The sequence below is a fragment of the Parasteatoda tepidariorum genome, chromosome 3 (assembly GCF_982258835.1).
Source record: "Parasteatoda tepidariorum strain Cologne lab strain chromosome 3, Ptep-v5.0, whole genome shotgun sequence".
Classification (NCBI taxonomy): domain Eukaryota; kingdom Metazoa; phylum Arthropoda; class Arachnida; order Araneae; family Theridiidae; genus Parasteatoda; species Parasteatoda tepidariorum.
This window is the reverse complement of record NC_141757.1, coordinates 67,075,422-67,088,715: the sequence shown is the minus strand read 5'-3', so window position 1 is coordinate 67,088,715 and position 13,294 is coordinate 67,075,422. Positions and strand designations below refer to the sequence as shown.

The 13,294-nt window shown below is 29.0% G+C and overlaps 1 protein-coding gene across 1 annotated transcript in view; it reads right to left on the bottom strand.

Annotated features, from left to right (window-relative positions):
- LOC107449275 (innexin inx2) overlaps window positions 1-12,883 on the bottom strand; it is a 34,774-nt gene extending 21,891 nt beyond the window's left edge. The window contains exon 1 of the mRNA XM_016064776.4: window positions 12,548-12,883. The gene's annotated coding sequence lies outside the window, so the exon portion shown is untranslated. The remainder of the gene's footprint in view (window positions 1-12,547) is intronic.
- Between the last annotated feature and the right edge of the window lie 411 nt (window positions 12,884-13,294).

The following is a 13,294-nucleotide window of genomic DNA, read 5'->3' as shown; positions in this document are numbered from 1 at the left end:
TATTGATAGCACTGATGCCTAATTAATTTTGGTCATAAACATGAATAGAAATGAAAAAAAAAAGTTTTATACTAAAAAGCTAAAATAACGGAAAAAAGATAGTTTTTTCATCTAGGAAAACTATAAAAAACCACCTTATTATAATTGACGCCAATAATGCTTCGTTAATTTTAGTAATGGGTACTACAGCTATTATATTAATTGGTGTTTTCTTTATAAGTACAAGGACTAATATTGGCACCAAAGTAAGTGTGCGGAAATAGGTTTTACAGCCCACCGAAAGGGATATGTTCAGGAGAAAATTACTGATTATGGTAATTTTTCACTACCAGGAGACAACAATATTATGCTAAATGCTAGCTTAACAATATTACGCTAAATGATACTGGATATAATTAATCTTTATTACTAAGGGATGAACTTTTAAAAATATGTTATGCTTAACCTGATTACATAAAGCTACCGGGAAGAGCAACAAGTAATAATAATAATCATATAAAAATTATATTGCTTCACAAATTAAATTTCATTCAAATTTGTGTATGATTTCGTAGTGTTGATTAATAGTGATTTATTGATCTTCTACTCTTTTTTCCTCCCTCCTTACGAAGAACGAGTTGAGCATGGGAGTAAAACAAGCGAAATTCGAAGTTTTTAGATCACAAAAAATATTGGGGGGCGGGGGAGGAGGAATTCAGGAATTTGCCAAACCGCCTAATATAAAACAATATGTTCTGAAATGAACGCTCCAAATATGTAGTTTTATAGACTCCGTACCAAAAAAAAAAAAAAAAAAAAAAAAAGGCATTTGTAATAGGGTACGAAAATTAACATTTAAGTGAGGAAGAGAAAAAAAAAGAACATCCTCGGAGTCTGCTGAATCACTGTTAAGGAAGACAGGGTTAAAAACATTAAAAGTCTGTTTGATTTTGGAATGAAACATGAAGGTATTTTCAAAAATCACCACCGTTTTTTTTGGTTCCTTCCTTCCTTCCTCACTAGTAATTCATCAGGTTTCTATAGCATGAAATATTAATTTGAGACACCTATTGCGCATTTTTTATTTAACTTTTTACAAAAATTCTATAAAGGGCATTAAGGGCAGTTGTTACGGGCATTTTAAGGGCATTTAAAAGGCATTTTAGTAATTAAAGGCATTTAAGGGCATTTTAAAAGTTGGCAAAGTTGTCCCGGTAAATAAACAAGCAGAAATACTTATTTTAAAATAAACAAAAAAGAAATAAATTAACAGGTATTTTTTTTTTCTGAATGTTTATAATCTCTAAAAAGTTTAGCTGCGAACTAAAAATAATCTCGCGGAACAATAATCTAGGGGTCACAGGTTAACCATCAACGACTTATTTCCTGGAAAACTCCATTTCAAAACTAATTGCTACACGCATTTCAGCAGGCGATTAATAGATTTTCCTATCGAAATCTTAATGGCGAAATCTTGTCTTTATCAACAAAGAATTCTTTGTTGGTGTATCATATATACTGATATCGAAATATACATTTTCTATTTTATGATAATACCTTCATAAACAAAAACATAACCATTAGTATGGAAGAAGATAATGAAATAATCTGTGGATTGCAGTTTTGCCACAGTTATGGGGGCTCTTTCAGGGACATTTTATCTCAGATTAAAAAGTTTCATTTTTGTTGACAACTTAATGGTATGTGAAAAACAAGTAAACTGACGAATTTCTAGAAGTTTTGATAGGGTGCTTATCTTCCCCCCCCCATTAGAAAGTTTGAATTATTTAAGCAAATGTTGCTATCCTATAATAACAAGAATTATTCGTATCTAAACAACTTTTGATTTTATTTGATTTCCATTATATTCCACTTGTTTTGTTTCGACTATTCTAAATAAATAAAGTAACTCTCAGTTCCAGAAACTGCTCACTTTCATGCATATTCTTTCTTATATCAAAATCTCTAGTTTGCCACTAATTAATATACACATACTTGTTTTTAAATATTTTTTTAAATTTGTGTTTTCATTTATGTTATGTTTTAATGCTTTCACGTGAACTGATTTCTTTTAATGGTCGTATATCTTATATACATGAGTTACTTCATGTTAGGGAGAACTTAATAATTCGTGAAAGTGTATTTATTTTTAATGTAGGGACAACTGTTTATGAGTCCCGAATAAGATTGAAGTAATTCAAGTATTTTCAAATGAAGTCAAAAGAGTAGAAATACAAAATAAGGGAATTAAGTATATAATTTATAAATAATATATCTACAAAAGCTTTTGAAAAATTTTTAGAAACAAACTTTAATATTTATTGTAGTGAAAACATTTTCTAGAATAACACAAGTTTTATTTTTGTAACTTTTACAGTAAAGCTCTCTAAAATAAATATCCACATTATGTTGTTTCATTAAAAAAAAAAGGATTTTTTTTAAGTGGATTTAGTGGAAATAAATTATTAAATAAACTACCGTTATGCCTTCAATACAACTTAAATCCTATTTTCTTCCTAATAATAAAGAATGTTACATTTTTTTAAAGTAATGTTCTTCTTTTTCTTGAAAACTGTGAATACGGATACTTTTTTTGTGAAACTGAATCAAATAAATAAATAAAAATGGTCAAGTAAAGACATTTTGACAATCGGTAGCATTGGTTTCGGAAAGATTAAACACTGAATGTGAACTACCTAGAAACAAATTCTAGCAGAGGTGTACTGAGAGGCAGAAGGAGTACAGGGACTAACAGCCAAAGGGGGAATCTAATCGAGGATTAAAAATTAGATTTCGAAAATATTAAAATTTTACCAATGGACAAAACTGTAATTTCGTATTTTCTTTGAGCAGCAAAGTTGTTAAAAATAAAATAATGAAGGTAATATTTTCCAATTTCTGCCAAACGAATAAGAAATAAAAATTTATTATTTAATAATTGATGGTAAAATATAAAATAATTGTTCAGTAATGAATTCAGTCGGTTCTTAAGCCATTTTCCTCCCGCCCTTGTACTTTCAATAACTACGGAGAGGATAATCCATCAATTTATCAATCAAAAATAAATAAATAAATAAAGAATAAAAAGTTGCCTGATATAGTAAGCAGATTAACAATTGCTTACTAATCATAGCAAATCAAAAGCTATGATTTACTTACTCGAACTTTAAACCTAATACTATTATATTTCAAATGATAAACTTTTTATCAAGCAAATGTTTGGCTGAAAGAAAATATTTTATGATGACTATAATGTGACGTATAAGTAAATTTAGTAATGAAATTTTAAAGAATTAAAATACTGAAAAGTGAAGGACATAATTGGAATTTTTTTTTTTTATCACAGAGTCATTACAGCTAGATATTTTCGTAAAAATTAAAGTACAAATATGGAAGTAGATTTTTATAAATATCGCTATGTGTGTGTTTAAATTAAAATAGGTTTTTTAGTATCCTTTTAATTGATTACACCCCTTTATTCAGGGGCCTCAAACGGAGAAAATAGCCTGGCATCCTTATACTACTACACCCTAGAGCAGCGTTTCCAAACTTTTTCGTACCATGCCCCACCTAAGCCTTTCTAAAATTCTTATGCCCCCTATGTAACATATACATAATTTTTAATATTAAAAAATCGAATTGTTCACTTAAGAAACTTAGGAAATTGTTTGCGAAACAAAGTAAGTAAATTTTCAGAACATATAATGAAAAACTAAAATTCAAATTCGAAATAATTTTAAGATTCTTTATACAGATTAAGTCTTTATAAAGATTTTTGTATAATAATTTAATATTTTAATTTAGTGAGATTCTTGCCCTTGATGCTTGCTGCACGTAGATTTTATCTTAGGTTCCAATTTGGTTAGCTTCAGTCTCAAGTCTCCCCGTTGTGTTGTATCCAGACGATTTCTTTTTTTTTACCAATAAAATCATTTACAGCACTAAATCCACATTCAGCTAAATATGAATATGGAATCGGTAACAATAGTTTTTTTGCACATTTGATTGAATTTGGGTATTTGTTTTCTGTTTCCTCACGAAGCCATGCCATCACTCCTTTCATATTAAATAAAGTTTTAACTGACTCATCATTTTGCATTTCTGCAAGTTTTTCTTGATATATTTGATATATCAGACAAATCCACCAACATGGACTGCAACATCCATGTTGGAAACTAAATTTGTTTTAACTCAGAATATCTTTCTTTTAAATCAGCCGATAGAATTTTCAGATGATAGACAATAACAAGTAAAGGGGTATCATTTACTTCACATTTTTGGACCCAATGAAACTGTTCAAAGTTTTTGTTGTTATATTTCTGACATAACTCAATAAGGGCAATGAAGCCAAAATCTTCGCTTTTGCATCAACAAGAGTTTTATTTGTTCCTTGAAGTTTCTTATTTAATATATTCAGTTTTTCAAAGATATTGGCTAAATAACTCACAAATGCTTTACCATCGACTGTAAACGGATACTTAATTTTAGGTTTATCGCTTAAAAAATTCGCAAGTCACATAATATTTATTGACCGCAATTATTTAAGAAATTGGCTTTTTTCTTTCGATTTTGTCACCGAAATCTCGTATTGCATTTAAATGGCCCAGAGCAAAAGGTTTAAACTCACGTCGAGTCCATTTTTGAATTGCCCCCCTTTACAATCAAATTGCCCCCCGGTGGGGCGCGGGCCCCACGTTGGGAAACACTGCCCTAGAGGGCTTAATTTTGGAGGTCCCAGCCCACCCCTGTCCGAGATACATAGGATTACATAGAACCCTAGTTCGTCCGAGATTAACATGGGATATATTTTTTTTTTGGTCCTTAGTATGAGGATAAAAAGTTTTAAAAATATATATTAATAAATTAAAGTTACATAACTATAGATTAATACTAGGCAAAATGCATGAGCTATTAAATAAAAAAGGGAAAGAAATATTCTACCTTTTTTTACCGTTTTTGTTGCACCGTACTTTTACAGACAAGAATTACGATATACTTGGAAGCTTAGCTTCTGCAAGCTAACGCTCGCCAACCCCCAAAGGGTGCTCGTTTCACGATACATTGAATATTACTTTTTTACGACCCGACTCAATATAATCTGTCACTGTGTTATTTGAAAGCCGTAAGTTCGCCACACATTGCGTCGACACGTTAAGGGACGACTTCCAACGCTTGTTATAGTACCGATAGAAATTCCAAAATGACTAAAAAAAAATTGAACAAAAAAAAAAAAAAAATCGAAATTTTGAGTTAAAACATCTTAATTTTAAGTCTCACAAAACAATAGTAGCAGATCTCTAATTTTTTATACCTTATAGATTTTACATATTTTATACTTAATAATTGAACCTAACGTTTGCTTTAAAAGAAGTAAAAAAGTGTATCAAAACTTTATGACTCTGAGCGTGCTTCGGGGTCTGCCTAAGGCTACCTCATCTCTACAAGGTGCCATTGAATTCAGCATTTTCGATTTGCTGTCAAACGTATTTGAATAGCAACCTATTGTTCTAATCATTCTAGAATATATCTCTCTTGCCAAAAAAAATATTCTTACATTCTTCGTAGATGAAAGTTTTTTTATGAAAGATATTTCACTTATTTTGATTACTCTTAACGTTAACAAATCATTCGAAATCAAAGTCAACAACACTTAGAGAGGCATCAAACGGCTTATGCTAATTCACCTTTTATGGCTAGCTCTATGATCATTGTGAAGCAACGAACAAATATTTCATCTATGTTACTTTCGTCTATGTTCTAAATGATGGAGACACCAGACAAAAACAATCATCTCAATTGTTTACTTTCTCTTTTATTCATGACATCTGGGAATGGATAAAAAGTCAAAAAAGTTAACATATTTGCGGGTCATTAACTTTAAGAAAGCAATGGGGTCGAGATCTAAATGAGTTTTTTTAACTCGAGAATCTTGCATCCAGGGATGAGTTAGATGGAAATTGGTTCCGGAAAAAGTAATTTAAGATTATATTTCATTTACGTTAGAGGGAACAGTATGAAAAATGAGGTCATTATATTCATTAAGCTGTCATTAAAAGATACAACTGATTGCCTTCTTGAAAATTTGTCAAAAGAAATAATTGCGTGTGTGCAGATGGTTCTTTTACTTTTTTTTTCGTTTTTTCAAATTTAATCATTTTGACAATGTTTAATTAAAAAAAAATCAAACAAATCTTTGTTGCATTTATTTTACAAGTTTAAAAAATTATAAGAATTAAATATGAAATCTTAATATTTATCATTTCCCTAAAATTAAAATCAAGCATAAAAAAAATTTGCGTTTCCAGATTAATGTCTTTGTATAGCGCATATCTATTACTGTCGGTGAATTTTTATTGGTCAGAAAAATCACATGGTAGGATTCAGTTTTCCCACATTGATTTCCGTGTTGTTCTGATTATCGTCAGTATAAAATTTATAAAAGTCATAAAGGTATTGTTTTCCTATAAACATTTTTGTATTCCTAATTTAAAAGTATTCACCTGTACTGCTATTATTAAGCTTTTGATTTTATATTGTTTTCTAAAAAAAGAGTTTAAAACTAAGAGAAAAAAGGCCGGGATAGCCTGGTCGGTAGCAGCTGGGCCCATGTCCGAGAGTTCGTGGTTTCGAGCCCAGCCGGTCGAAGACTCCCCGTGTAGTAAATGGTGACTGATGCATGTGAATTCTGTCGAGTCGCAAAGTCCTCCATGTTCCCATAACAAATCAATACTTCTGGGGGTACTGGGTTGGAGATCGATCGTTATCTGATCTAGGTCAAAAATTACGATCTGTGGATGAATGAATGGGTCTTTCCTACAAACGGGTGTGACGTGTGCGTGGCTGAAGACGAATTCTTGGCCACAGATGGTGCCACTGAAAAACAAGAAACGCACCCTCTGCCTTAAATTTGCTCGGTTTCACCAGTCAGCCTTGCTAGTGTGGCAAGTGGCATTAGAAACAACAACAACAAACTAAGAGAATTGTTTGTTCTTATTATAACGTAAATCTACGCTACATTTTAAGAGAAAGTTGTTTAAATAGGTGTCTATTTGTATTAACCGTTTTACAATTATTATTTTTTTGGATAAATTACACTTAAAGTGATTCGTTAAATGATTTAAAACTTACAGATCAGCTTCATGCGCAATGTGATGCACGCAAAAATTGTATTTAATATGTTATTCGTTTGGTAAGCGACGAAATATTAAATTACGGTTGTGAACTCACTAAATTTGATATAAAAATGCACTTTTAATTTTAAAAAATGATTACTTAGAAAAATTACTTACATTTACTAACAGACCTTAATAGAATCATAAGTGGAATATAGTATACTCTCGATATCTCAAATGTGAAGGGAAGCAAAAAGTATTTTTTCGAGATAGTGAGCTTTTGAGATAAAAAGTTCAAAACTAAATATGTTCTAAAAAGTAGAAAAATATATTCGAAAATATTACTCCACAGATTAGTCATGAAACGTGAGAGTAACTACTTATAAATATGTATGCAATGATAGTTTACTATAACCCTGACTATAACAATTATAATTTTATTTTTAAAAGTAAGACAAAAATAATTATGCATTAAATGGAAAAGAATTGGTTTACAATAAACTTATATTGTGATTTTTCTGAAAAAATTCATTTTCAATTTCGAATAAAAATCGACAAAACAAGGTTTTGAGAAGAAACTCTTCGACATAGGAATTGAAATTAACATTAGGTTAATATATAATGTAAAGGGGAAAAATATTTTTTTGATATAACAAGGTTTTCGAGGTATCGAAGTTTGAGATATCGAGATTCTACTGTATTTGGACGAAGGAAGTTATATTTTAAGTGATATAAACTTTCGTAGAAAAAACTTTTATGCCCAGAAAAAACAATCATCGGAGTTGATGAGCTGCAGCGAACAGGTGATTCAGCCCCCTAGTATAAATATAATATTTCTGGAATATATATTTAATATATCAGATAGTAGATCAGACAGATCAGATAAGAGCCTTAGCAATGTATTAAATAAAAAGTTTTTCAAACTTATTCTATTGTATTTAAAAAATAAGCTGTACCATTGTTAAATTAAATACCATTGCTGATTGCCCATGAAACTGTATAAGCTTAAAATTTATCACATTAAATAAAGAATATTTTGATTAATGTTTTAAAAAATATTTTAATAGTTTTCAGGCTGTTATTTTCTAAACTATAATATCCATGGTAATTAAAGATTTTTCTGTATTCTGAGCTTGAAGTAGGTTCCCCTCTTTTTCGATGCTTTATACATTAAATGTGCAGGGTGTGCCGTAATCACCGCTTATAATATGTATTTTTAAAATCCTTGTCAAAATGAAGTGCAACAATAAGCATATAGTATTAGGAGGTGGCAAAATGGTATTTACCCAAGGAATGAACTAAAACGCTATTAAAATCTGTCGAATCACCAGCGTGGAAAGTGGGATGAAAAAGAACAAAAAAACAAGTTGAAACTTGGTGTTCCGAGCAATAATTTTACAAATTACCTCTGTTTCCTCCGACAATCAAATAGGTTTTGATGTTTTCAATCCTGCCTTCTTTAGTAGTGATTCATTAGATTTTGATTCAATTTTTATTTTCTCCACGCTGAAGTATTAATTTGCGACCCATAATCTGCTTTCATTTAAGACAAGTATTTTCAAAATATAGATATCAAACGGATACTAAGGAATACTTAGTGCACTATAAATATAAATAATTTTCAGAAAATGAAATGTAGTAATTTTACAAAATATTTTGTTAACGAAGTAAGGAAAACAGCTATTTTTGTTAAGAGTTTATCGAAGCTATGATCTGGTATAAAGTTTCAATCAAAAAAAGTCTAAGAACTCGTTAAGAAAATAAACAGTCAATGAAAACAACAAACCTTATAGAAGTCAGTTAATGCAAATACTCGTGACAACAATTTGTTCTGCCATATTTCAGCTAAATATGTTTTAAAATATTGATTATTTCAAAGGCAACCGTTGTTTTCATTGTACACTAAGAAGAGTTACAGTTTCAGGAGAGGGTGCGGGTGAGAATTGTAATGAAGGAGATGAATGAGATAAATGTGTTGAACATGAGTAGATTCATTCATTTCATTTGTTTTTGTTTCTAAGCCTAATTCTTCTTTTTTTAGAACAAGATCATGTTACATGGTGAGAGTTGTTACTAAGCGAGCGGAATAAAAACATTGATAAATATTATCGGAGAAAATTTAGCATTCACTTTACAGATTTTTTTTTTAATAGAAGTGTGCAAACGTATAATAATTAAAAAATATTTAACAGCCAAATTGACATGCTGTTTGTTTATTTCTAATTTTATTTCTAATCTTGCCCAGAGTAAAGGATTAAAGTTTAGTAGTAAAAAAAAGTGAAGATAGATATCATTAAGGGTTTCGACTTCGATATCTGAGGGAAGAAAATAAAGTTAATCACTAACTGTGTAGAAACTTAGGAACATTTATTTCAATTAGACTTTACGAAGCTTTATATTTGATGAAACTTTATACTAATAATCCATAAAACTTGAGACTGAATCGATGAAATTTTGTATTCGATGCTCGATTTAGTATATATTTTTTCTTAATATCATTAGATATTATGTATTAACTACATTCACAAAATAAAATTTATAAAATAATATCAATGTACATTGCCCAGAAAATAAATAAATAAAAAAATAGATAAGTGAATAAAAATAAATAAATAAATCACCCAGAATAATATTAATCCAATATTAATTTCCGCGTACTAAAAGTCAATCTTATATTAATTTCCGCGTACTAAAAGTCAATCTTAAAAGTTCGAAGGAGTGACCTCAAATATACTAATTCAGGGGTCTGTTTAGAAGAAATTTGGGTCCGTTTACGGACCCTTCAACGGACCCTTCACAAAATATTCTAACTTGAAAACGGACCGTTCACAAAATAATTTATCTTTTAATCGGACCCTTCACAAATTTGTTTATCTTCATTATTGTTTTGTTAATCAAATAAACCCTTCCCAGGAAGGGGGGGGGGAAGAAAGACAGATGTAAACGAACTAAATTTTGTCTTCAGCAGGCGCTTCTTCCTTTATTCGTCCGAAATGAATATTCTGCGTTCAGCAGTATAGGCTAAATACCAAATATTTATATGCTGCATCGCTAATTTAGTAGCTGCAGTTGCTGTTTATTTTTTAAAAATTTAATTTTTTTAATTATAATTTTTACAGTGTTGAGCACAATCTTGTATCTATTTACAATTTAAAAACTCCTTGAAGAGGTTTTTTGCAATAGCAGGACCCTATTAGGGCCCTATAACAGGACAGGACTCACAAAAGCAGGATCCTGATTGAAAGAATGTGACTTAACGTTCATTTTATATTCACAAATTACGAGCAATTTTTTCTCAATTTTACAAAAACGGACCTTTCACGAAATGTCTGGACAGACCCTTGTAATTAGTGCAGACGATATTTAAGTTACAAAATCAGACGCAAATCGAATTTTGAGTATCTGAATTTTTTGAAATTCGATTTTTCAGGAACTCTTCGACCGATTTTATTTATATTTTGTTTCTTGCCATACAAAATTACATTATTTAAATTGATGTAAAAATCTATCTACTTAACAATTCAAAATTTCTCCGATTGTTATTAAATAAAATAATGATAAATAATTATTCAACGTTAATTTTACTTTTTGCTTATTTCGCTAGATCTCGAGAACCTTTTAAGCGAATTGAAAAATTTTTCCACACAATTATAAATTTCTTTTATCCAAAGACACAAAAAAAAATGTTAGATATTTTTTGTATCTTTGGATAAATGACAAAATTTATTTCAATACAAAAAATAAATTCTAGCAAATATTTATTATTTAATAAAATAATAAATATTTGCTAACAGTCAAAACATTTTGAATTGTAAGGTCATTTTAAATTGTGTCACTTAACGTGGTAAAATACGAAATTTCAGCGAAATCGGTTGAATAGCTCCTAAAAAAAAAATCGAATTTTAAATATGCGACCTTTTTAAGCACCCTATATTTTGGGGGTCAGAAATCCGAATTCATCAAAAAAAAAAATTACGTTTATTCAGAGAAAGTACGTTATTGTGTTTGATTTCGTAACTTAAAATATTGTCTGCACTAATTAATTATCATATTTGAGGTCACCCTCAGGTGTATTGAGGATTAAGAATGAGTCCTAGAACGTGAAGATCCGATCATTAAATCAAAAGTTGTTAAAGGTATTTTTTTTTGGGGGGGGGGTGCACTATATACAGAAAATGTTATCAATTCGTAAAACTGTTGGGATTTGCCCCGTTGAATGTGATATTTAGGGTTAATAAGAAACAAATTTCTGTTTATTACTGACAAAACAGTAATTAAAAATTTCTGTTTTGAAATTTTTCACACGTGATATTTAGGGTTAATAAGAAACAAATTTCTGTTTATTACTGACAAAACAGTATTAAAAATTTCTATTTTGAAATTTTTCACACGTGATATTCAGGGTTAATAAGAAACAAATTTCTGTTTATTACTGACAAAACAGTATTAAAAATTTCTGTTTTGAAATTTTTCACACTTCTGAAACATTATGTTTAAATATAAAGAGGTTATGATACAAAAAATTTCATTGAAACCAGTGATTTTTGTTATTGTTTATCGGAAACTTGAAGGATTTTATTTATTTTTTTAAGCTTATTACGTAGTTATAAGTATTTTTTTCAAAAAAATATTACACTATAAAATAAAAATAAATTTGAAAAAATTAGACTTTTAGAAATAGTATTTAAAACAGTTTTAAAAACATATAAATTTAGTGAAATTGTAAGAATTTCTCTACTGCACATTTAAAAAAAAAAAAAAAATCAGCTTTTGCAAGTGTCTTTGAAGAAGATTGTACAATTTATGCAAAAGGGTAACGCTTTACAAACTTGATTTTAGAAACTTAGTTCTAACTATTATTCATTTTAAATATAATAGGAGATATTTATTATTATAGTTTTTTTTTTTACAAAAAATTGGATTCTAAAAATAGTAAGGGAGGAAAAAAAATTGGTACAATAAATGCTTCACTTACGTTTAAAAAAAAGTAATAAAACTCACGTTTATGAGTTCTGACTTGATAGACAATAAGCAATTTATACAACTTTATTATAACACAAGTGCCCATAAATTAGTTTTGCAATCTTTGTAGCTATGTGTATAAAAACAAATTTGAAAAAATTTAACAGTATTTAAAACAGTTTAGAAAATATATAAATTTAGTGCAAATTTATAAATTTTACAACTACACATTTATTAAAAAGATCTGCTTTTCCTTATAGCTAAGTATCTTAAAGAAGATTGTATAATTTGTACAAAAGTTTTTGAGTTTCAAGTATTTAGAGTAACAATTGTAACAGAGTAAATATAAGTCAAACCGTTATTCATTTTGAATACAGAAATAGGTATTCCTTTTACAACAAAATAGGTATTTGCTTGAACAATAAGGAAAGAGAAAAAATCGGAATAATAAATGTTTTTATCGCGGTTAGAACAATAAAAGAATTAAAACTTACGTTTATGAGTTTTCACTTGATAAATAATAGGTAATTAACAAGACTTTATTAAACCACAACTGTCCAGAGTTTAGTTTGCAAACTACGTGGCTATGTGTATAAATACGGATCGCATATATCTTTTAAATCCACCTGCTCTTAGTGTCTACAAATGCTTTCGAATTCAATTTGACGTCATGGATTAGGCTGGAAATTTAGTAAGCAGAAAAACAGAGATTTTCCTTGTTAATGAATAGGTGCTTTAAAGTTGATAGTATTGGCATGAAATTAGAGATGTAGAATTTGAAATTATTTATATTAATGGTATCTTTTTTTCATGCACATATTTCTGTTCGTGATATTAGCTACTTATAATTTTAAATAAATAGTCTTTTAAACGTAAAAACTTAAGGAAAATTAGCTAATGAAGATGGGTAAGAAGTGAGGGATTTTTCTTGCTGGCTTTTGATTTTATTTTAGTTTTAACTCTTCTGTTCTGAATCAAATTTTCCTAACTATGTAAATTAGGAATAAAATAATACAGTTAAAATCTTTGCTAGAATCAAAATCATATTTATATTTCAAATAATTTGGATTCTGGTGAACTGTTTTAAGAAACTGAGCGCAATACATTTTATCACATGAGAAAAAATGAATGAATATTTCGTAGAAATGAAATTAAAGATTATCAATAAATAAATAATAAATATCAAATTTTATTAAAAAAAACTAGCAAAACATTTAGACGTAGAACAAAGATTTATGCTG